Source organism: Castor canadensis, chromosome 11 (assembly GCF_047511655.1).
Source record: "Castor canadensis chromosome 11, mCasCan1.hap1v2, whole genome shotgun sequence".
In the NCBI taxonomy this organism is placed as follows: domain Eukaryota; kingdom Metazoa; phylum Chordata; class Mammalia; order Rodentia; family Castoridae; genus Castor; species Castor canadensis.
The window spans coordinates 99852572-99872749 of NC_133396.1; the positions used below are offsets into that span (position 1 = coordinate 99852572).

Sequence of the window (20178 nt, forward strand, 5' to 3'; positions counted from 1 at the left end):
GAGGGAGCGAAGGAGCCAGTCTGGCGTTGCCAGCCGTGTGGTATTTCAATCACGAAATCCACGTGGAGTTTCCTTTCACAAAACAGCAAGAGTTTCTGTAGGAGGCAGCCGAGCACGAGGAACCGGGAGGGCCCGAGTCTCCAACTCACCTCTCCGTGCATTGGATTTTGAGGCTCTCTATCTATGGGCTGAGGCCAGGGGGAAGGTGACTGAAGTCTCAGGAAGAGCAGGTGAAGCGGATGAAGGGCACGGTGTTTCTTGAGGCATGAAGAGCAAGGAACCGCTCTGGTTTTCCCTCAGTTCTCAGCACCTTGTGCGTGCGTGGGTGCTTGTGCCTTCTGTGTGAAAGGAGAGGGGACGGCAGGGGAGGGGAGGGGAGGGAGGGGACTGGGGGGACAGCGGAGGGGAGGGGAAGGGAGAGGCGGGAAGCGGTAGCGAGAGGAGTGAGGAACCAGCGATCGTCCTGCATTGGTGGGTGGGTGTTGTTGGCCGCTGGTGATGGTAGTGGTGGTAGTGGTGGTGGCGATGGGGGTGGTGGTGACGGCGATGGGGGTGGTGGGTCCGCTGGCAGCCAGAGGAGTAGAGAGGCTGACCTGGCCTGTGTGCGTGGGGCTGCGAGGGCCCTTGGGTGAGCCTAGGGCAAGGAAGAGGGGACACGCTGAAGGGTGAAGATGGGTGGAGGGCGGGCGAGCGGGCCAGCCAGGAGAAAAGGAAGCGCTGACGGACAAGGGCTGGGCGGGAAGTCCCGTCTCATTGGGGCGTAGGTGGACCGGGCGGGCCTGTTGGCCAAAAGGGGAGGTGTGGTGCGAAGACGAAGCCGACGTCGGTGGTGGACGGCGGAGAAGAAGAAGAAAGGCTTCCCTGACCGGGAATCGAACCCGGGCCGCGGCGGTGAGAGCGCCGAATCCTAACCACTAGACCACCAGGGAGCGTCGGCCTGCGTGCCCCGCGCTCCCGCCCTGGAGCCAGCGCCTCCTCTCGAGCTGGCAGCTGGCAGCTGGCAGCTTGGCGCCTGGCGCCTGGCACCTGCACCGCCGGCTGGGCTTCACTTGCTAACCAAATCCCGCCTGCCCACCCGGCGCCCCTGGCAACCCGACCGCCCTCAGCCTTAGCAGCTCCCCTCCTGCTCGGGGCACCCTCAAAACATCGCCGCGCCTCCTTCTGCCACACACCCTCCCGCGCCTGCAAGCACAGCTGCGTGCCAGCCCGGCCGCCCTCTGCGGCCCCGGGCCTCGGCAAAAGGTCAGCCCGCTGCGTTGGCCGGGAATCGAACCCGGGTCAACTGCTTGGAAGGCAGCTATGCTCACCACTATACCACCAACGCCGCACGGCCCGGCCAGCGCCCACAGGCCGGCGGGGACTGCCACGAGCGAGCGCCGCCACCGCCTGACGCGGGCCTGCCCGACGCCCGCAGCTCTTGGCTGCCACGGCGCCAAAAAGCGCCAGGCCAGCCCAGAGCCCAGCAGCTCCGCTGCGCCGGCCTTCTGCTGCAGCCGTGCTGCTCCCGACTGAGCCCTCGGCTCCACGTTGCGGCGTGGGGCCAGGCGCGGGGCCCAGCGACGCCGCCGCCACGGCCCGACAGCCAGAAGGACGGTCCTCACTCACTCGGTCGCCTCCCACGCTTTCCTGCCCCTGCCGGCCTCACGGAGCCCATTCCCACAAGGACTTCGGGTGGCGCGGGCCTGGCCTGGCCTGGCCTGGCCGGGCCCAGCAGGGCGGGCAGGGCCGCTCGTCTGGGGCGACCACGTGGCAGGCCAGGTACCAGGTGGCGGTGGGCGGAGGGAGGAAGAAGGGCACGCCCCTTGAGGGCGAGAGGCTGGGTCGCAGACCTCGCGCCGGTGGCCAAAAAGGGCGGCTGCCTCCCCGTCGGGGAATCGAACCCCGGTCTCCCGCGTGACAGGCGGGGATACTCACCACTATACTAACGAGGACAGCGACGCCCGCCCCGCCCTCTGGGCGCCAGTCCGCTGTCCCGAGCCCTGGTACGCCCGGCCCTGCCCTCCCTCGTCCGCCTGCCCACCGCAAGCATCTGGCACGTGCGGGACACACGCTCACACAACAAAGCACTCTGGACAAAGGCGAGGCGAGCCGACCCGGTCCGGAGCCTGACCTCGAGCTGCACCCGGCTGCCACCCAGCCAACCCGGTGCGCCCTGCCCCGCCGCCTCCGACGCGGGCATCGAGCCACCGCGCCGGGAGGAGGGGAAGACGCGCGGACTAGCAAGCGCCGCTCGGGGAGGAGGGGAGGAGGGCGTGGCGGCCTGCACGCCGCAGCGAGCGGCAGAGACTGACTTGGCTTGCCCTCCGCCGCTTGCGCACCCACGCCGAGGAACGGTACCGGGCGTCCGCGCCGGGTCCCAGCCAGGGGAGCGGCCACGCGCCCAGGCCCGCCGTCAGGATGGCCGAGCGGTCTAAGGCGCTGCGTTCAGGTCGCAGTCTCCCCTGGAGGCGTGGGTTCGAATCCCACTCCTGACAAGCCCACCTTTTAGCCCCGGAGACGCCCACCGATGCCCTCTTCCCGGCTCGCGCCCTCTTTGCCCACTCTCCAATCTCTCGCCCCCGTGGTCGCACGCCTCCGCCCCTCCGCTCCTGGCGCCCACCCGAAAGGCTCGCGCATAAACCCCAGTGTCGCAAGCGCCGGCGCCTTCAACCCTCCGCCACAGGCCATTCGGACACGCAGAGGTGGTTTCTCTGAATCACCTCCTCGGCTCTTTCCCCAGAGGAAAAGAGCCTCTCTTTCTTTGGCCCGCAGGTGGTACGGGAGCCGGCGAGGAGGGGCAGTGGGGATTCGGGTCCACGGGACACGTCGACCATCCCACAAGACCCTCCATCCTCTGCCTACACACATACACACAACACACACACACACACACACACGCACACATCGACGCCCCCATTCCCCAGGCGCAGAGCACCCGGCAGGCCAGGCCAAACCCGCAATGATAGCCACCCCCCCCCACCTTCGCCCTCTACCACCCCGGGCCGGCCCATAAACTCCAAGCCCCTGCCGAGACCACCTCGGCGCCACACCTCACCCCCAGGCCCCCAGCGCCAAGCGCACCAGCGCCTTGGGTCCCCATCTCTGCGCGTCGAGGCGCTGAGCACAACAGGCGCGCTCAGCAGCGCCTGCCGCAGGTCACCTGTCCTGATTGGGATTCAGGCACGGGCCACGTTTGCGGCAGCGTGACGGGCCTGGGCGGCGGAGAAAGGGCAGACCGGGGCGAGTCCGCTTCTCCCCGCTCCCACCCCCGGCCCCTCCCCAGCGCGCGACACTTCTGCCTTCCCGCACACACCCGCTGCCACCGCCACCGCCGCCACGACCACCACGATCCAGCAGCCTCTCCTTCTGGTTGCTCCTTTGCTCCCTGCGCCATCGGGCCCCTGGTGCACGCGCCAGGCGAACAGTGTGTGGCTCAGCTCGCCTCCGACCGGGGACCAGTGTCCCGCGGGACAACTGGTGAGCGCCGGCTGTGACTGCGTCGGATGGCGGCCGCCGCCGGTGCATGGGTGGTTCAGTGGTAGAATTCTCGCCTGCCACGCGGGAGGCCCGGGTTCGATTCCCGGCCCATGCAGCGCCTGGTCCCCTTTTGGTCCTCCAGACCCAGCGCCTAAGCAGAGCGCAGCCTCCTTCCGCTCCAGCTGCACCCCCCTGGCCTGCACCTGCACCAGCACCTACGCACCTGCCCCGCTCGCTTGCTCGCTTGCGTCTGCGCTCGCCTCACACGCGACTCACCCAACTGGGTCCCACCCGCCGGCCCCTTGCAAGACAGTTCCCTCACCCCTGGCGCCTCTCACACCTGCCTCCTCATCCCTTGCATCTCTCTCGCTCGCTCTCCCTCGCCCTTCTGTCACCAGCAATCTATTCTGCGTCCAGGCGTCCCCAACCGCAATGCATCCTTGCACTCACTCGCCCTGTCCCTTGGCCTTTCTTCACCCTGAAAGTTAAGCCCATGGCTCCCAAACCTCTAGACAGGAAGTCTTCTCTCCTAACAGTCACACGCCGTGTGTCTCCTACACGGTCACGCAGTCATCCAAGCACACCAGGGACCTCAAAGTACCTCCACTAACATCATCGCATATGCACACTCTATGTTCTCTAGGCTGTGCTTACCCACGACAAGTCTTCTCATCCCTCCGAACCACCTTAACCGCCCCTCACGCCCTACAACCCACAACTTTGCTCAAGGATTCTGACCTGCATCTGTCCCTTGGGTCTCTTTTAATCTAGGCCCCCAAACACATACCTGACAAGCCCATGTGTGGCCTCCCAGGGAATTATTCACGATTCTGGTCCACTTGCCCTTCCTACCTCCTTCTCACATCACCTGGATATTCTCTCGCTCTCTCCTCTCTTTCTCTCCCTTTGTCTGTCTGTGTATGTCTTCTCTTTCTCTGTGTCTATCTCTGTCTCATCTGTCTCATCTGTCTCTCTCCTCTTTCTTTCACCCTCTCTCTCCCTTTGTCCGTCTCTCTTTCTGGCTCTCGTTCTAGCTGTCTTTGTCTGTGTGTCCCTGTCTGTCTGTCTGTCTGTCTGGTAATGTCTTCTTTCTCTGGGTCTATCTTTCTCCCTCTACTCTCTCTGTCTCTCATCTCTCTTTCACTCTGTCTCCCTGTCTCTACAACTCTCCCTGTGCACTGTCTGGCACCCTGGAGTACTTCCCGACTCACCCCAGAGCCACTCGTTATTCTGGTCGCCTCCAGACCATCTGGCCCGGGGGGTCACCGGGTACCTCTCTGACCACAAGGGGTTGGATCTTCCTTCCACCGGTCGCCAATCGGATGTTCCTTTCCGCCTCCAGACTCGCCCTCCCGGCAGGCCCGCTGCCCCTACCCAGGCCCTGGGCTCCCCACCCAGCCGCCAGGCATCCCTCGCCATGCCCCTGTCTCCCAGGTCCTCAGTTGACAACGTCTGACCGCTGGAGCTCCCCTGACCTGGCCTCCCAGGGCTCCTGGGATCTCGAGCCAGCCCCTCGTCCACAGTGGAAGCGGAGGACAGCGCCATCCTCGGGCGAGTCGCTCCCACGCTCCCATCCATGGGGTGGTCCTCAGAATCTCTGCCCGACTGCCAGCGGGGCTCTCAGCCCTGCCCGCCCATCATGCTCGCACCTGGGCGCACTCTCCCGCACACACACACACAAACACACACACACACACACACACACACACACACACACACACACACACCTCTTCTAGCCACCATCCAAGCCCGGGCGCCATGTGTCCTTCTGTCCTCTTTCTGCTGTCACGACCTTTGTCCCGGCCTGCGCGGTGTCCCGCCCGGGACGACGGTTCCCGTTCATCCACCCAAGACCCACGGGCAAGAAAACTGCCCTGGCCGCCGGTCGGGGTGTGTATCGCCATAGGGAATCCTCTCCGGGCGCGGCCGCGGCGCCTTGACCTCGCCCTAGTCCCGCCCACAGCACACTATGGGTCCTTGACTGGACGTCAGCGGTCATCTTCGCTGTCAACAAACTTTGGGCAGCCAGCCGACTGAGCTGTGCGGTTGACTTTGGGGAGCAGTCACAGAGCAAGCCGGACAGAGGGATGAAGAGCCGGGTGGCCCTGTGGTGAGGCGGCAGTGGGGAACTACTCCAACACATCCAATCTAGGCGCTGTGTAGATGGACATTCTCCATTTGTCCCTGGCCATCTGGGGATAGGATTCCGAGCCTAGGTATTGCCAGCCAATGTCCCCCCACCCTCGTGGCCCACTCCCGCTCGGGTCAGCTTGGCCCTTGGCTGTGTCACCACCAATTTCTTCATCGCCCGGCTTCTGCTACCGCCAAACGCCCACCCGGTGGTCTAGCTCCCCACACGTCTCCACACACCTCCGCCTCCCTGGCTCAGGCTCCGCTAGCGCCGACGGCCTTCCCCCCCACACACCCCCACCGGCACCCCCTTCAAAGCCGCTGTCACACACAGGTGGAGCCCTTGACCGAGCAGTGTCGTGGGACAGTCCTGGCCCCTTAGAGGCCCCCACTACTGAGTGGATGGGTGGCTGGGTTGGCAGGGTGGTTGAGCGAATGAGTGGGTGGCTAGGTGGGAGGGTGAGAGAAGCAGTGAAGCAGTGAAGGAGTGGGTGGCTGATTGGGAAAGTGAGCGGGCGGGTTAGAGGAGTTCATGAGGGAGGAAGCAGCCAGTGAGAGAATGGGCGATGGGGCGATGGGGCGAGGGGTGAGGGAGCGAAGGAGCCAGTCTGGCGTTGCCAGCCGTGTGGTATTCCAATCACGAAATCCACGTGGAGTTTCCTTTCACAAAACAGCAAGAGTTTCTGTAGGAGGCAGCCGAGCACGAGGAACCGGGAGGGCCCGAGTCTCCAACTCACCTCTCCGTGCATTGGATTTTGAGGCTCTCTATCTATGGGCTGAGGCCAGGGGGAAGGTGACTGAAGTCTCAGGAAGAGCAGGTGAAGCGGATGAAGGGCACGGTGTTTCTTGAGGCATGAAGAGCAAGGAACCGCTCTGGTTTTCCCTCAGTTCTCAGCACCTTGTGCGTGCGTGGGTGCTTGTGCCTTCTGTGTGAAAGGAGAGGGGACGGCAGGGGAGGGGAAGGGAGGGGAGGGGACTGGGGGGACAGCGGAGGGGAGGGGAAGGGAGAGGCGGGAAGCTGTAGCGAGAGGAGTGAGGAACCAGCGATCGTCCTGCATTGGTGGGTGGGTGCTGTTGGCCGCTGGTGATGGTAGTGGTGGTAGTGGTGGTGGCGATGGGGGTGGTGGTGACGGCGATGGGGGTGGTGGTGGAGGGTGGTGGGTCCGCTGGCAGCCAGAGGAGTAGAGAGGCTGACCTGGCCTGTGTGCGTGGGGCTGCGAGGGCCCTTGGGTGAGCCTAGGGCAAGGAAGAGGGGACACGCTGAAGGGTGAAGATGGGTGGAGGGCGGGCGAGCGGGCCAGCCAGGAGAAAAGGAAGCGCTGACGGACAAGGGCTGGGCGGGAAGTCCCGTCTCATTGGGGCGTAGGTGGACCGGGCGGGCCTGTTGGCCAAAAGGGGAGGTGTGGTGCGAAGACGAAGCCGACGTCGGTGGTGGACGGCGGAGAAGAAGAAGAAAGGCTTCCCTGACCGGGAATCGAACCCGGGCCGTGGCGGTGAGAGCGCCGAATCCTAACCACTAGACCACCAGGGAGCATCGGCCTGCGTGTCCCGCGCTCCCGCCCTGGAGCCAGCGCCTCCTCTCGAGCTGGCAGCTGGCAGCTGGCAGCTTGGCGCCTGGCGCCTGGCACCTGCACCGCCGGCTGGGCTTCACTTGCTAACCAAATCCCGCCAGCCCACCCGGCGCCCCTGGCAACCCGACCGCCCTCAGCCTTAGCAGCTCCCCTCCTGCTCGGGGCACCCTCAAAACATCGCCGCGCCTCCTTCTGCCACACACCCTCCCGCGCCTGCAAGCACAGCTGCGTGCCAGCCCGGCCGCCCTCTGCGGCCCCGGGCCTCGGCAAAAGGTCAGCCCGCTGCGTTGGCCGGGAATCGAACCCGGGTCAACTGCTTGGAAGGCAGCTATGCTCACCACTATACCACCAACGCCGCACGGCCCGGCCAGCGCCCACAGGCCGGCGGGGACTGCCACGAGCGAGCGCCGCCACCACCTGACGCGGGCCTGCCCGACGCCCGCAGCTCTTGGCTGCCACGGCGCCAAAAAGCGCCAGGCCAGCCCAGAGCCCAGCAGCTCCGCTGCGCCGGCCTTCTGCTGCAGCCGTGCTGCTCCCGACTGAGCCCTCGGCTCCACGTTGCGGCGTGGGGCCAGGCGCGGGGCCCAGCGACGCCGCCGCCACGGCCCGACAGCCAGAAGGACGGTCCTCACTCACTCGGTCGCCTCCCACGCTTTCCTGCCCCTGCCGGCCTCACGGAGCCCATTCCCACAAGGACTTCGGGTGGCGCGGGCCTGGCCTGGCCTGGCCTGGCCGGGCCCAGCAGGGCGGGCAGGGCCGCTCGTCTGGGGCGACCACGTGGCAGGCCAGGTACCAGGTGGCGGTGGGCGGAGGGAGGAAGAAGGGCACGCCCCTTGAGGGCGAGAGGCTGGGTCGCAGACCTCGCGCCGGTGGCCAAAAAGGGCAGCTGCCTCCCCGTCGGGGAATCGAACCCCGGTCTCCCGCGTGACAGGCGGGGATACTCACCACTATACTAACGAGGACAGCGACGCCCGCCCCGCCCTCTGGGCGCCAGTCCGCTGTCCCGAGCCCTGGTACGCCCGGCCCTGCCCTCCCTCGTCCGCCTGCCCACCGCAAGCATCTGGCACGTGCGGGACACACGCTCACACAACAAAGCACTCTGGACAAAGGCGAGGCGAGCCGACCCGGTCCGGAGCCTGACCTCGAGCTGCACCCGGCTGCCACCCAGCCAACCCGGTGCGCCCTGCCACGCCGCCTCCGACGCGGGCATCGAGCCACCGCGCCGGGAGGAGGGGAAGACGCGCGGACTAGCAAGCGCCGCTCGGGGAGGAGGGGAGGAGGGCGTGGCGGCCTGCACGCCGCAGCGAGCGGCAGAGACTGACTTGGCTTGCCCTCCGCCGCTTGCGCACCCACGCCGAGGAACGGTACCGGGCGTCCGCGCCGGGTCCCAGCCAGGGGAGCGGCCACGCGCCCAGGCCCGCCGTCAGGATGGCCGAGCGGTCTAAGGCGCTGCGTTCAGGTCGCAGTCTCCCCTGGAGGCGTGGGTTCGAATCCCACTCCTGACAAGCCCACCTTTTAGCCCCGGAGACGCCCACCGATGCCCTCTTCCCGGCTCGCGCCCTCTTTGCCCACTCTCCAATCTCTCGCCCCCGTGGTCGCACGCCTCCGCCCCTCCGCTCCTGGCGCCCACCCGAAAGGCTCGTGCATAAACCCCAGTGTCGCAAGCGCCGGCGCCTTCAACCCTCCGCCACAGGCCATTCGGACACGCAGAGGTGGTTTCTCTGAATCACCTCCTCGGCTCTTTCCCCAGAGGAAAAGAGCCTCTCTTTCTTTGGCCCGCAGGTGGTACGGGAGCCGGCGAGGAGGGGCAGTGGGGATTCGGGTCCACGGGACACGTCGACCATCCCACAAGACCCTCCATCCTCTGCCTACACACACACACACAACACACACACACACACACACACACGCACACATCGACGCCCCCATTCCCCAGGCGCAGAGCACCCAGCAGGCCAGGCCAAACCCGCAATGATAGCCACCCCCCCCCACCTTCGCCCTCTACCACCCCGGGCCGGCCCATAAACTCCAAGCCCCTGCCGAGACCACCTCGGCACCACACCTCACCCCCAGGCCCCCAGCGCCAAGCGCACCAGCGCCTTGGGTCCCCATCTCTGCGCGTCGAGGCGCTGAGCACAACAGGCGCGCTCAGCAGCGCCTGCCGCAGGTCACCTGTCCTGATTGGGATTCAGGCACGGGCCACGTTTGCGGCAGCGTGACGGGCCTGGGCGGCGGAGAAAGGGCAGACCGGGGCGAGTCCGCTTCTCCCCGCTCCCACCCCCGGCCCCTCCCCAGCGCGCGACACTTCTGCCTTCCCGCACACACCCGCTGCCACCGCCACCGCCGCCACGACCACCACGATCCAGCAGCCTCTCCTTCTGGTTGCTCCTTTGCTCCCTGCGCCATCGGGCCCCTGGTGCACGCGCCAGGCGAACAGTGTGTGGCTCAGCTCGCCTCCGACCGGGGACCAGTGTCCCGCGGGACAACTGGTGAGCGCCGGCTGTGACTGCGTCGGATGGCGGCCGCCGCCGGTGCATGGGTGGTTCAGTGGTAGAATTCTCGCCTGCCACGCGGGAGGCCCGGGTTCGATTCCCGGCCCATGCAGCGCCTGGTCCCCTTTTGGTCCTCCAGACCCAGCGCCTAAGCAGAGCGCAGCCTCCTTCCGCTCCAGCTGCACCCCCCTGGCCTGCACCTGCACCAGCACCTACGCACCTGCCCCGCTCGCTTGCTCGCTTGCGTCTGCGCTCGCCTCACACGCGACTCACCCAACTGGGTCCCACCCGCCGGCCCCTTGCAAGACAGCTCCCTCACCCCTGGCGCCTCTCACACCTGCCTCCTCATCCCTTGCATCTCTCTCGCTCGCTCTCCCTCGCCCTTCTGTCACCAGCAATCTATTCTGCGTCCAGGCGTCCCCAACCGCAATGCATCCTTGCACTCACTCGCCCTGTCCCTTGGCCTTTCTTCACCCTGAAAGTTAAGCCCATGGCTCCCAAACCTCTAGACAGGAAGTCTTCTCTCCTAACAGTCACACGCCGTGTGTCTCCTACACGGTCACGCAGTCATCCAAGCACACCAGGGACCTCAAAGTACCTCCACTAACATCATCGCATATGCACACTCTATGTTCTCTAGGCTGTGCTTACCCACGACAAGTCTTCTCATCCCTCCGAACCACCTTAACCGCCCCTCACGCCCTACAACCCACAACTTTGCTCAAGGATTCTGACCTGCATCTGTCCCTTGGGTCTCTTTTAATCTAGGCCCCCAAACACATACCTGACAAGCCCATGTGTGGCCTCCCAGGGAATTATTCACGATTCTGGTCCACTTGCCCTTCCTACCTCCTTCTCACATCACCTGGATATTCTCTCGCTCTCTCCTCTCTTTCTCTCCCTTTGTCTGTCTGTGTATGTCTTCTCTTTCTCTGTGTCTATCTCTGTCTCATCTGTCTCATCTGTCTCTCTCCTCTTTCTTTCACCCTCTCTCTCCCTTTGTCCGTCTCTCTTTCTGGCTCTCGTTCTAGCTGTCTTTGTCTGTGTGTCCCTGTCTGTCTGTCTGTCTGTCTGGTAATGTCTTCTTTCTCTGGGTCTATCTTTCTCCCTCTACTCTCTCTGTCTCTCATCTCTCTTTCACTCTGTCTCCCTGTCTCTACAACTCTCCCTGTGCACTGTCTGGCACCCTGGAGTACTTCCCGACTCACCCCAGAGCCACTCGTTATTCTGGTCGCCTCCAGACCATCTGGCCCGGGGGGTCACCGGGTACCTCTCTGACCACAAGGGGTTGGATCTTCCTTCCACCGGTCGCCAATCGGATGTTCCTTTCCGCCTCCAGACTCGCCCTCCCGGCAGGCCCGCTGCCCCTACCCAGGCCCTGGGCTCCCCACCCAGCCGCCAGGCATCCCTCGCCATGCCCCTGTCTCCCAGGTCCTCAGTTGACAACGTCTGACCGCTGGAGCTCCCCTGACCTGGCCTCCCAGGGCTCCTGGGATCTCGAGCCAGCCCCTCGTCCACAGTGGAAGCGGAGGACAGCGCCATCCTCGGGCGAGTCGCTCCCACGCTCCCATCCATGGGGTGGTCCTCAGAATCTCTGCCCGACTGCCAGCGGGGCTCTCAGCCCTGCCCGCCCATCATGCTCGCACCTGGGCGCACTCTCCCGCACACACACACACAAACACACACACACACACACACACACACACACACACACACACACACACCTCTTCTAGCCACCATCCAAGCCCGGGCGCCATGTGTCCTTCTGTCCTCTTTCTGCTGTCACGACCTTTGTCCCGGCCTGCGCGGTGTCCCGCCCGGGACGACGGTTCCCGTTCATCCACCCAAGACCCACGGGCAAGAAAACTGCCCTGGCCGCCGGTCGGGGTGTGTATCGCCATAGGGAATCCTCTCCGGGCGCGGCCGCGGCGCCTTGACCTCGCCCTAGTCCCGCCCACAGCACACTATGGGTCCTTGACTGGACGTCAGCGGTCATCTTCGCTGTCAACAAACTTTGGGCAGCCAGCCGACTGAGCTGTGCGGTTGACTTTGGGGAGCAGTCACAGAGCAAGCCGGACAGAGGGATGAAGAGCCGGGTGGCCCTGTGGTGAGGCGGCAGTGGGGAACTACTCCAACACATCCAATCTAGGCGCTGTGTAGATGGACATTCTCCATTTGTCCCTGGCCATCTGGGGATAGGATTCCGAGCCTAGGTATTGCCAGCCAATGTCCCCCCACCCTCGTGGCCCACTCCCGCTCGGGTCAGCTTGGCCCTTGGCTGTGTCACCACCAATTTCTTCATCGCCCGGCTTCTGCTACCGCCAAACGCCCACCCGGTGGTCTAGCTCCCCACACGTCTCCACACACCTCCGCCTCCCTGGCTCAGGCTCCGCTAGCGCCGACGGCCTTCCCCCCCACACACCCCCACCGGCACCCCCTTCAAAGCCGCTGTCACACACAGGTGGAGCCCTTGACCGAGCAGTGTCGTGGGACAGTCCTGGCCCCTTAGAGGCCCCCACTACTGAGTGGATGGGTGGCTGGGTTGGCAGGGTGGTTGAGCGAATGAGTGGGTGGCTAGGTGGGAGGGTGAGAGAAGCAGTGAAGCAGTGAAGGAGTGGGTGGCTGATTGGGAAAGTGAGCGGGCGGGTTAGAGGAGTTCATGAGGGAGGAAGCAGCCAGTGAGAGAATGGGCGATGGGGCGATGGGGCGAGGGGTGAGGGAGCGAAGGAGCCAGTCTGGCGTTGCCAGCCGTGTGGTATTCCAATCACGAAATCCACGTGGAGTTTCCTTTCACAAAACAGCAAGAGTTTCTGTAGGAGGCAGCCGAGCACGAGGAACCGGGAGGGCCCGAGTCTCCAACTCACCTCTCCGTGCATTGGATTTTGAGGCTCTCTATCTATGGTCTGAGGCCAGGGGGAAGGTGACTGAAGTCTCAGGAAGAGCAGGTGAAGCGGATGAAGGGCACGGTGTTTCTTGAGGCATGAAGAGCAAGGAACCGCTCTGGTTTTCCCTCAGTTCTCAGCACCTTGTGCGTGCGTGGGTGCTTGTGCCTTCTGTGTGAAAGGAGAGGGGACGGCAGGGGAGGGGAAGGGAGGGGAGGGGACTGGGGGGACAGCGGAGGGGAGGGGAAGGGAGAGGCGGGAAGCTGTAGCGAGAGGAGTGAGGAACCAGCGATCGTCCTGCATTGGTGGGTGGGTGCTGTTGGCCGCTGGTGATGGTAGTGGTGGTAGTGGTGGTGGCGATGGGGGTGGTGGTGACGGCGATGGGGGTGGTGGTGGAGGGTGGTGGGTCCGCTGGCAGCCAGAGGAGTAGAGAGGCTGACCTGGCCTGTGTGCGTGGGGCTGCGAGGGCCCTTGGGTGAGCCTAGGGCAAGGAAGAGGGGACACGCTGAAGGGTGAAGATGGGTGGAGGGCGGGCGAGCGGGCCAGCCAGGAGAAAAGGAAGCGCTGACGGACAAGGGCTGGGCGGGAAGTCCCGTCTCATTGGGGCGTAGGTGGACCGGGCGGGCCTGTTGGCCAAAAGGGGAGGTGTGGTGCGAAGACGAAGCCGACGTCGGTGGTGGACGGCGGAGAAGAAGAAGAAAGGCTTCCCTGACCGGGAATCGAACCCGGGCCGCGGCGGTGAGAGCGCCGAATCCTAACCACTAGACCACCAGGGAGCGTCGGCCTGCGTGCCCCGCGCTCCCGCCCTGGAGCCAGCGCCTCCTCTCGAGCTGGCAGCTGGCAGCTGGCAGCTTGGCGCCTGGCGCCTGGCACCTGCACCGCCGGCTGGGCTTCACTTGCTAACCAAATCCCGCCAGCCCACCCGGCGCCCCTGGCAACCCGACCGCCCTCAGCCTTAGCAGCTCCCCTCCTGCTCGGGGCACCCTCAAAACATCGCCGCGCCTCCTTCTGCCACACACCCTCCCGCGCCTGCAAGCACAGCTGCGTGCCAGCCCGGCCGCCCTCTGCGGCCCCGGGCCTCGGCAAAAGGTCAGCCCGCTGCGTTGGCCGGGAATCGAACCCGGGTCAACTGCTTGGAAGGCAGCTATGCTCACCACTATACCACCAACGCCGCACGGCCCGGCCAGCGCCCACAGGCCGGCGGGGACTGCCACGAGCGAGCGCCGCCACCACCTGACGCGGGCCTGCCCGACGCCCGCAGCTCTTGGCTGCCACGGCGCCAAAAAGCGCCAGGCCAGCCCAGAGCCCAGCAGCTCCGCTGCGCCGGCCTTCTGCTGCAGCCGTGCTGCTCCCGACTGAGCCCTCGGCTCCACGTTGCAGCGTGGGGCCAGGCGCGGGGCCCAGCGACGCCGCCGCCACGGCCCGACAGCCAGAAGGACGGTCCTCACTCACTCGGTCGCCTCCCACGCTTTCCTGCCCCTGCCGGCCTCACGGAGCCCATTCCCACAAGGACTTCGGGTGGCGCGGGCCTGGCCTGGCCTGGCCTGGCCGGGCCCAGCAGGGCGGGCAGGGCCGCTCGTCTGGGGCGACCACGTGGCAGGCCAGGTACCAGGTGGCGGTGGGCGGAGGGAGGAAGAAGGGCACGCCCCTTGAGGGCGAGAGGCTGGGTCGCAGACCTCGCGCCGGTGGCCAAAAAGGGCGGCTGCCTCCCCGTCGGGGAATCGAACCCCGGTCTCCCGCGTGACAGGCGGGGATACTCACCACTATACTAACGAGGACAGCGACGCCCGCCCCGCCCTCTGGGCGCCAGTCCGCTGTCCCGAGCCCTGGTACGCCCGGCCCTGCCCTCCCTCGTCCGCCTGCCCACCGCAAGCATCTGGCACGTGCGGGACACACGCTCACACAACAAAGCACTCTGGACAAAGGCGAGGCGAGCCGACCCGGTCCGGAGCCTGACCTCGAGCTGCACCCGGCTGCCACCCAGCCAACCCGGTGCGCCCTGCCCCGCCGCCTCCGACGCGGGCATCGAGCCACCGCGCCGGGAGGAGGGGAAGACGCGCGGACTAGCAAGCGCCGCTCGGGGAGGAGGGGAGGAGGGCGTGGCGGCCTGCACGCCACAGCGAGCGGCAGAGACTGACTTGGCTTGCCCTCCGCCGCTTGCGCACCCACGCCGAGGAACGGTACCGGGCGTCCGCGCCGGGTCCCAGCCAGGGGAGCGGCCACGCGCCCAGGCCCGCCGTCAGGATGGCCGAGCGGTCTAAGGCGCTGCGTTCAGGTCGCAGTCTCCCCTGGAGGCGTGGGTTCGAATCCCACTCCTGACAAGCCCACCTTTTAGCCCCGGAGACGCCCACCGATGCCCTCTTCCCGGCTCGCGCCCTCTTTGCCCACTCTCCAATCTCTCGCCCCCGTGGTCGCACGCCTCCGCCCCTCCGCTCCTGGCGCCCACCCGAAAGGCTCGCGCATAAACCCCAGTGTCGCAAGCGCCGGCGCCTTCAACCCTCCGCCACAGGCCATTCGGACACGCAGAGGTGGTATCTCTGAATCACCTCCTCGGCTCTTTCCCCAGAGGAAAAGAGCCTCTCTTTCTTTGGCCCGCAGGTGGTACGGGAGCCGGCGAGGAGGGGCAGTGGGGATTCGGGTCCACGGGACACGTCGACCATCCCACAAGACCCTCCATCCTCTGCCTACACACATACACACAACACACACACACACACACACACACGCACACATCGACGCCCCCATTCCCCAGGCGCAGAGCACCCGGCAGGCCAGGCCAAACCCGCAATGATAGCCACCCCCCCCCCACCTTCGCCCTCTACCACCCCGGGCCGGCCCATAAACTCCAAGCCCCTGCCGAGACCACCTCGGCGCCACACCTCACCCCCAGGCCCCCAGCGCCAAGCGCACCAGCGCCTTGGGTCCCCATCTCTGCGCGTCGAGGCGCTGAGCACAACAGGCGCGCTCAGCAGCGCCTGCCGCAGGTCACCTGTCCTGATTGGGATTCAGGCACGGGCCACGTTTGCGGCAGCGTGACGGGCCTGGGCGGCGGAGAAAGGGCAGACCGGGGCGAGTCCGCTTCTCCCCGCTCCCACCCCCGGCCCCTCCCCAGCGCGCGACACTTCTGCCTTCCCGCACACACCCGCTGCCACCGCCACCGCCGCCACGACCACCACGATCCAGCAGCCTCTCCTTCTGGTTGCTCCTTTGCTCCCTGCGCCATCGGGCCCCTGGTGCACGCGCCAGGCGAACAGTGTGTGGCTCAGCTCGCCTCCGACCGGGGACCAGTGTCCCGCGGGACAACTGGTGAGCGCCGGCTGTGACTGCGTCGGATGGCGGCCGCCGCCGGTGCATGGGTGGTTCAGTGGTAGAATTCTCGCCTGCCACGCGGGAGGCCCGGGTTCGATTCCCGGCCCATGCAGCGCCTGGTCCCCTTTTGGTCCTCCAGACCCAGCGCCTAAGCAGAGCGCAGCCTCCTTCCGCTCCAGCTGCACCCCCCTGGCCTGCACCTGCACCAGCACCTACGCACCTGCCCCGCTCGCTTGCTCGCTTGCGTCTGCGCTCGCCTCACACGCGACTCACCCAACTGGGTCCCACCCGCCGGCCCCTTGCAAGACAGTTCCCTCACCCCTGGCGCCTCTCACACCTGCCTCCTCATCCCTTGCATCTCTCTCGCTCGCTCTCCCTCGCCCTTCTGTCACCAGCAATCTATTCTGCGTCCAGGCGTCCCCAACCGCAATGCATCCTTGCACTCACTCGCCCTGTCCCTTGGCCTTTCTTCACCCTGAAAGTTAAGCCCATGGCTCCCAAACCTCTAGACAGGAAGTCTTCTCTCCTAACAGTCACACGCCGTGTGTCTCCTACACGGTCACGCAGTCATCCAAGCACACCAGGGACCTCAAAGTACCTCCACTAACATCATCGCATATGCACACTCTATGTTCTCTAGGCTGTGCTTACCCACGACAAGTCTTCTCATCCCTCCGAACCACCTTAACCGCCCCTCACGCCCTACAACCCACAACTTTGCTCAAGGATTCTGACCTGCATCTGTCCCTTGGGTCTCTTTTAATCTAGGCCCCCAAACACATACCTGACAAGCCCATGTGTGGCCTCCCAGGGAATTATTCACGATTCTGGTCCACTTGCCCTTCCTACCTCCTTCTCACATCACCTGGATATTCTCTCGCTCTCTCCTCTCTTTCTCTCCCTTTGTCTGTCTGTGTATGTCTTCTCTTTCTCTGTGTCTATCTCTGTCTCATCTGTCTCATCTGTCTCTCTCCTCTTTCTTTCACCCTCTCTCTCCCTTTGTCCGTCTCTCTTTCTGGCTCTCGTTCTAGCTGTCTTTGTCTGTGTGTCCCTGTCTGTCTGTCTGTCTGTCTGGTAATGTCTTCTTTCTCTGGGTCTATCTTTCTCCCTCTACTCTCTCTGTCTCTCATCTCTCTTTCACTCTGTCTCCCTGTCTCTACAACTCTCCCTGTGCACTGTCTGGCACCCTGGAGTACTTCCCGACTCACCCCAGAGCCACTCGTTATTCTGGTCGCCTCCAGACCATCTGGCCCGGGGGGTCACCGGGTACCTCTCTGACCACAAGGGGTTGGATCTTCCTTCCACCGGTCGCCAATCGGATGTTCCTTTCCGCCTCCAGACTCGCCCTCCCGGCAGGCCCGCTGCCCCTACCCAGGCCCTGGGCTCCCCACCCAGCCGCCAGGCATCCCTCGCCATGCCCCTGTCTCCCAGGTCCTCAGTTGACAACGTCTGACCGCTGGAGCTCCCCTGACCTGGCCTCCCAGGGCTCCTGGGATCTCGAGCCAGCCCCTCGTCCACAGTGGAAGCGGAGGACAGCGCCATCCTCGGGCGAGTCGCTCCCACGCTCCCATCCATGGGGTGGTCCTCAGAATCTCTGCCCGACTGCCAGCGGGGCTCTCAGCCCTGCCCGCCCATCATGCTCGCACCTGGGCGCACTCTCCCGCACACACACACACAAACACACACACACACACACACACACACACACACACACACACACACACCTCTTCTAGCCACCATCCAAGCCCGGGCGCCATGTGTCCTTCTGTCCTCTTTCTGCTGTCACGACCTTTGTCCCGGCCTGCGCGGTGTCCCGCCCGGGACGACGGTTCCCGTTCATCCACCCAAGACCCACGGGCAAGAAAACTGCCCTGGCCGCCGGTCGGGGTGTGTATCGCCATAGGGAATCCTCTCCGGGCGCGGCCGCGGCGCCTTGACCTCGCCCTAGTCCCGCCCACAGCACACTATGGGTCCTTGACTGGACGTCAGCGGTCATCTTCGCTGTCAACAAACTTTGGGCAGCCAGCCGACTGAGCTGTGCGGTTGACTTTGGGGAGCAGTCACAGAGCAAGCCGGACAGAGGGATGAAGAGCCGGGTGGCCCTGTGGTGAGGCGGCAGTGGGGAACTACTCCAACACATCCAATCTAGGCGCTGTGTAGATGGACATTCTCCATTTGTCCCTGGCCATCTGGGGATAGGATTCCGAGCCTAGGTATTGCCAGCCAATGTCCCCCCACCCTCGTGGCCCACTCCCGCTCGGGTCAGCTTGGCCCTTGGCTGTGTCACCACCAATTTCTTCATCGCCCGGCTTCTGCTACCGCCAAACGCCCACCCGGTGGTCTAGCTCCCCACACGTCTCCACACACCTCCGCCTCCCTGGCTCAGGCTCCGCTAGCGCCGACGGCCTTCCCCCCCACACACCCCCACCGGCACCCCCTTCAAAGCCGCTGTCACACACAGGTGGAGCCCTTGACCGAGCAGTGTCGTGGGACAGTCCTGGCCCCTTAGAGGCCCCCACTACTGAGTGGATGGGTGGCTGGGTTGGCAGGGTGGTTGAGCGAATGAGTGGGTGGCTAGGTGGGAGGGTGAGAGAAGCAGTGAAGCAGTGAAGGAGTGGGTGGCTGATTGGGAAAGTGAGCGGGTGGGTTAGAGGAGTTCATGAGGGAGGAAGCAGCCAGTGAGAGAACGGGCGATGGGGCGATGGGGCGAGGGGTGAGGGAGCGAAGGAGCCAGTCTGGCGTTGCCAGCCGTGTGGTATTCCAATCACGAAATCCACGTGGAGTTTCCTTTCACAAAACAGCAAGAGTTTCTGTAGGAGGCAGCCGAGCACGAGGAACCGGGAGGGCCCGAGTCTCCAACTCACCTCTCCGTGCATTGGATTTTGAGGCTCTCTATCTATGGGCTGAGGCCAGGGGGAAGGTGACTGAAGTCTCAGGAAGAGCAGGTGAAGCGGATGAAGGGCACGGTGTTTCTTGAGGCATGAAGAGCAAGGAACCGCTCTGGTTTTCCCTCAGTTCTCAGCACCTTGTGCGTGCGTGGGTGCTTGTGCCTTCTGTGTGAAAGGAGAGGGGACGGCAGGGGAGGGGAAGGGAGGGGAGGGGACTGGGGGGACAGCGGAGGGGAGGGGAAGGGAGAGGCGGGAAGCTGTAGCGAGAGGAGTGAGGAACCAGCGATCGTCCTGCATTGGTGGGTGGGTGCTGTTGGCCGCTGGTGATGGTAGTGGTGGTAGTGGTGGTGGCGATGGGGGTGGTGGTGACGGCGATGGGGGTGGTGGTGGAGGGTGGTGGGTCCGCTGGCAGCCAGAGGAGTAGAGAGGCTGACCTGGCCTGTGTGCGTGGGGCTGCGAGGGCCCTTGGGTGAGCCTAGGGCAAGGAAGAGGGGACACGCTGAAGGGTGAAGATGGGTGGAGGGCGGGCGAGCGGGCCAGCCAGGAGAAAAGGAAGCGCTGACGGACAAGGGCTGGGCGGGAAGTCCCGTCTCATTGGGGCGTAGGTGGACCGGGCGGGCCTGTTGGCCAAAAGGGGAGGTGTGGTGCGAAGACGAAGCCGACGTCGGTGGTGGACGGCGGAGAAGAAGAAGAAAGGCTTCCCTGACCGGGAATCGAACCCGGGCCGCGGCGGTGAGAGCGCCGAATCCTAACCACTAGACCACCAGGGAGCGTCGGCCTGCGTGCCCCGCGCTCCCGCCCTGGAGCCAGCGCCTCCTCTCGAGCTGGCAGCTGGCAGCTGGCAGCTTGGCGCCTGGCGCCTGGCACCTGCACCGCCGGCTGGGCTTCACTTGCTAACCAAATCCCGCCAGCCCACCCGGCGCCCCTGGCAACCCGACCGCCCTCAGCCTTAGCAGCTCCCCTCCTGCTCGGGGCACCCTCAAAACATCGCCGCGCCTCCTTCTGCCACACACCCTCCCGCGCCTGCAAGCACAGCTGCGTGCCAGCCCGGCCGCCCTCTGCGGCCCCGGGCCTCGGCAAAAGGTCAGCCCGCTGCGTTGGCCGGGAATCGAACCCGGGTCAACTGCTTGGAAGGCAGCTATGCTCACCACTATACCACCAACGCCGCACGGCCCGGCCAGCGCCCACAGGCCGGCGGGGACTGCCACGAGCGAGCGCCGCCACCACCTGACGCGGGCCTGCCCGACGCCCGCAGCTCTTGGCTGCCACGGCGCCAAAAAGCGCCAGGCCAGCCCAGAGCCCAGCAGCTCCGCTGCGCCGGCCTTCTGCTGCAGCCGTGCTGCTCCCGACTGAGCCCTCGGCTCCACGTTGCGGCATGGGGCCAGGCGCGGGGCCCAGCGACGCCGCCGCCACGGCCCGACAGCCAGAAGGACGGTCCTCACTCACTCGG

General features: G+C 65.3%; 1 protein-coding gene and 17 non-coding genes across 18 annotated transcripts in view; 7 read left to right on the forward strand and 11 right to left on the reverse strand.

Moving 5' to 3' along the window:
* The window catches only part of Apoa2 (apolipoprotein A2), a 450260-nt gene that overhangs the window by 80385 nt on the left and 349697 nt on the right, over positions 1 to 20178 (forward strand). The gene's annotated exons all lie outside the window — the stretch shown is intronic.
* Positions 858 to 929, reverse strand: Trnae-cuc (transfer RNA glutamic acid (anticodon CUC)). Its single transcript has one exon. It is a non-coding gene; the product is annotated as a tRNA-Glu (tRNA).
* On the reverse strand, positions 1253 to 1324 carry Trnag-ucc (transfer RNA glycine (anticodon UCC)). Its single transcript has one exon. It is a non-coding gene; the product is annotated as a tRNA-Gly (tRNA).
* Trnad-guc (transfer RNA aspartic acid (anticodon GUC)) lies at positions 1860 to 1931 on the reverse strand. Its single transcript has one exon. It is a non-coding gene; the product is annotated as a tRNA-Asp (tRNA).
* Positions 2392 to 2474, forward strand: Trnal-cag (transfer RNA leucine (anticodon CAG)). Its single transcript has one exon. It is a non-coding gene; the product is annotated as a tRNA-Leu (tRNA).
* On the forward strand, positions 3501 to 3571 carry Trnag-gcc (transfer RNA glycine (anticodon GCC)). Its single transcript has one exon. It is a non-coding gene; the product is annotated as a tRNA-Gly (tRNA).
* Positions 7046 to 7117, reverse strand: Trnae-cuc (transfer RNA glutamic acid (anticodon CUC)). The gene has a single exon. It is a non-coding gene; the product is annotated as a tRNA-Glu (tRNA).
* Positions 7441 to 7512, reverse strand: Trnag-ucc (transfer RNA glycine (anticodon UCC)). The gene has a single exon. It is a non-coding gene; the product is annotated as a tRNA-Gly (tRNA).
* On the reverse strand, positions 8048 to 8119 carry Trnad-guc (transfer RNA aspartic acid (anticodon GUC)). The gene has a single exon. It is a non-coding gene; the product is annotated as a tRNA-Asp (tRNA).
* Positions 8580 to 8662, forward strand: Trnal-cag (transfer RNA leucine (anticodon CAG)). Its single transcript has one exon. It is a non-coding gene; the product is annotated as a tRNA-Leu (tRNA).
* Trnag-gcc (transfer RNA glycine (anticodon GCC)) lies at positions 9691 to 9761 on the forward strand. Its single transcript has one exon. It is a non-coding gene; the product is annotated as a tRNA-Gly (tRNA).
* On the reverse strand, positions 13236 to 13307 carry Trnae-cuc (transfer RNA glutamic acid (anticodon CUC)). The gene has a single exon. It is a non-coding gene; the product is annotated as a tRNA-Glu (tRNA).
* Positions 13631 to 13702, reverse strand: Trnag-ucc (transfer RNA glycine (anticodon UCC)). The gene has a single exon. It is a non-coding gene; the product is annotated as a tRNA-Gly (tRNA).
* On the reverse strand, positions 14238 to 14309 carry Trnad-guc (transfer RNA aspartic acid (anticodon GUC)). The gene has a single exon. It is a non-coding gene; the product is annotated as a tRNA-Asp (tRNA).
* Positions 14770 to 14852, forward strand: Trnal-cag (transfer RNA leucine (anticodon CAG)). Its single transcript has one exon. It is a non-coding gene; the product is annotated as a tRNA-Leu (tRNA).
* On the forward strand, positions 15882 to 15952 carry Trnag-gcc (transfer RNA glycine (anticodon GCC)). The gene has a single exon. It is a non-coding gene; the product is annotated as a tRNA-Gly (tRNA).
* On the reverse strand, positions 19427 to 19498 carry Trnae-cuc (transfer RNA glutamic acid (anticodon CUC)). The gene has a single exon. It is a non-coding gene; the product is annotated as a tRNA-Glu (tRNA).
* Positions 19822 to 19893, reverse strand: Trnag-ucc (transfer RNA glycine (anticodon UCC)). Its single transcript has one exon. It is a non-coding gene; the product is annotated as a tRNA-Gly (tRNA).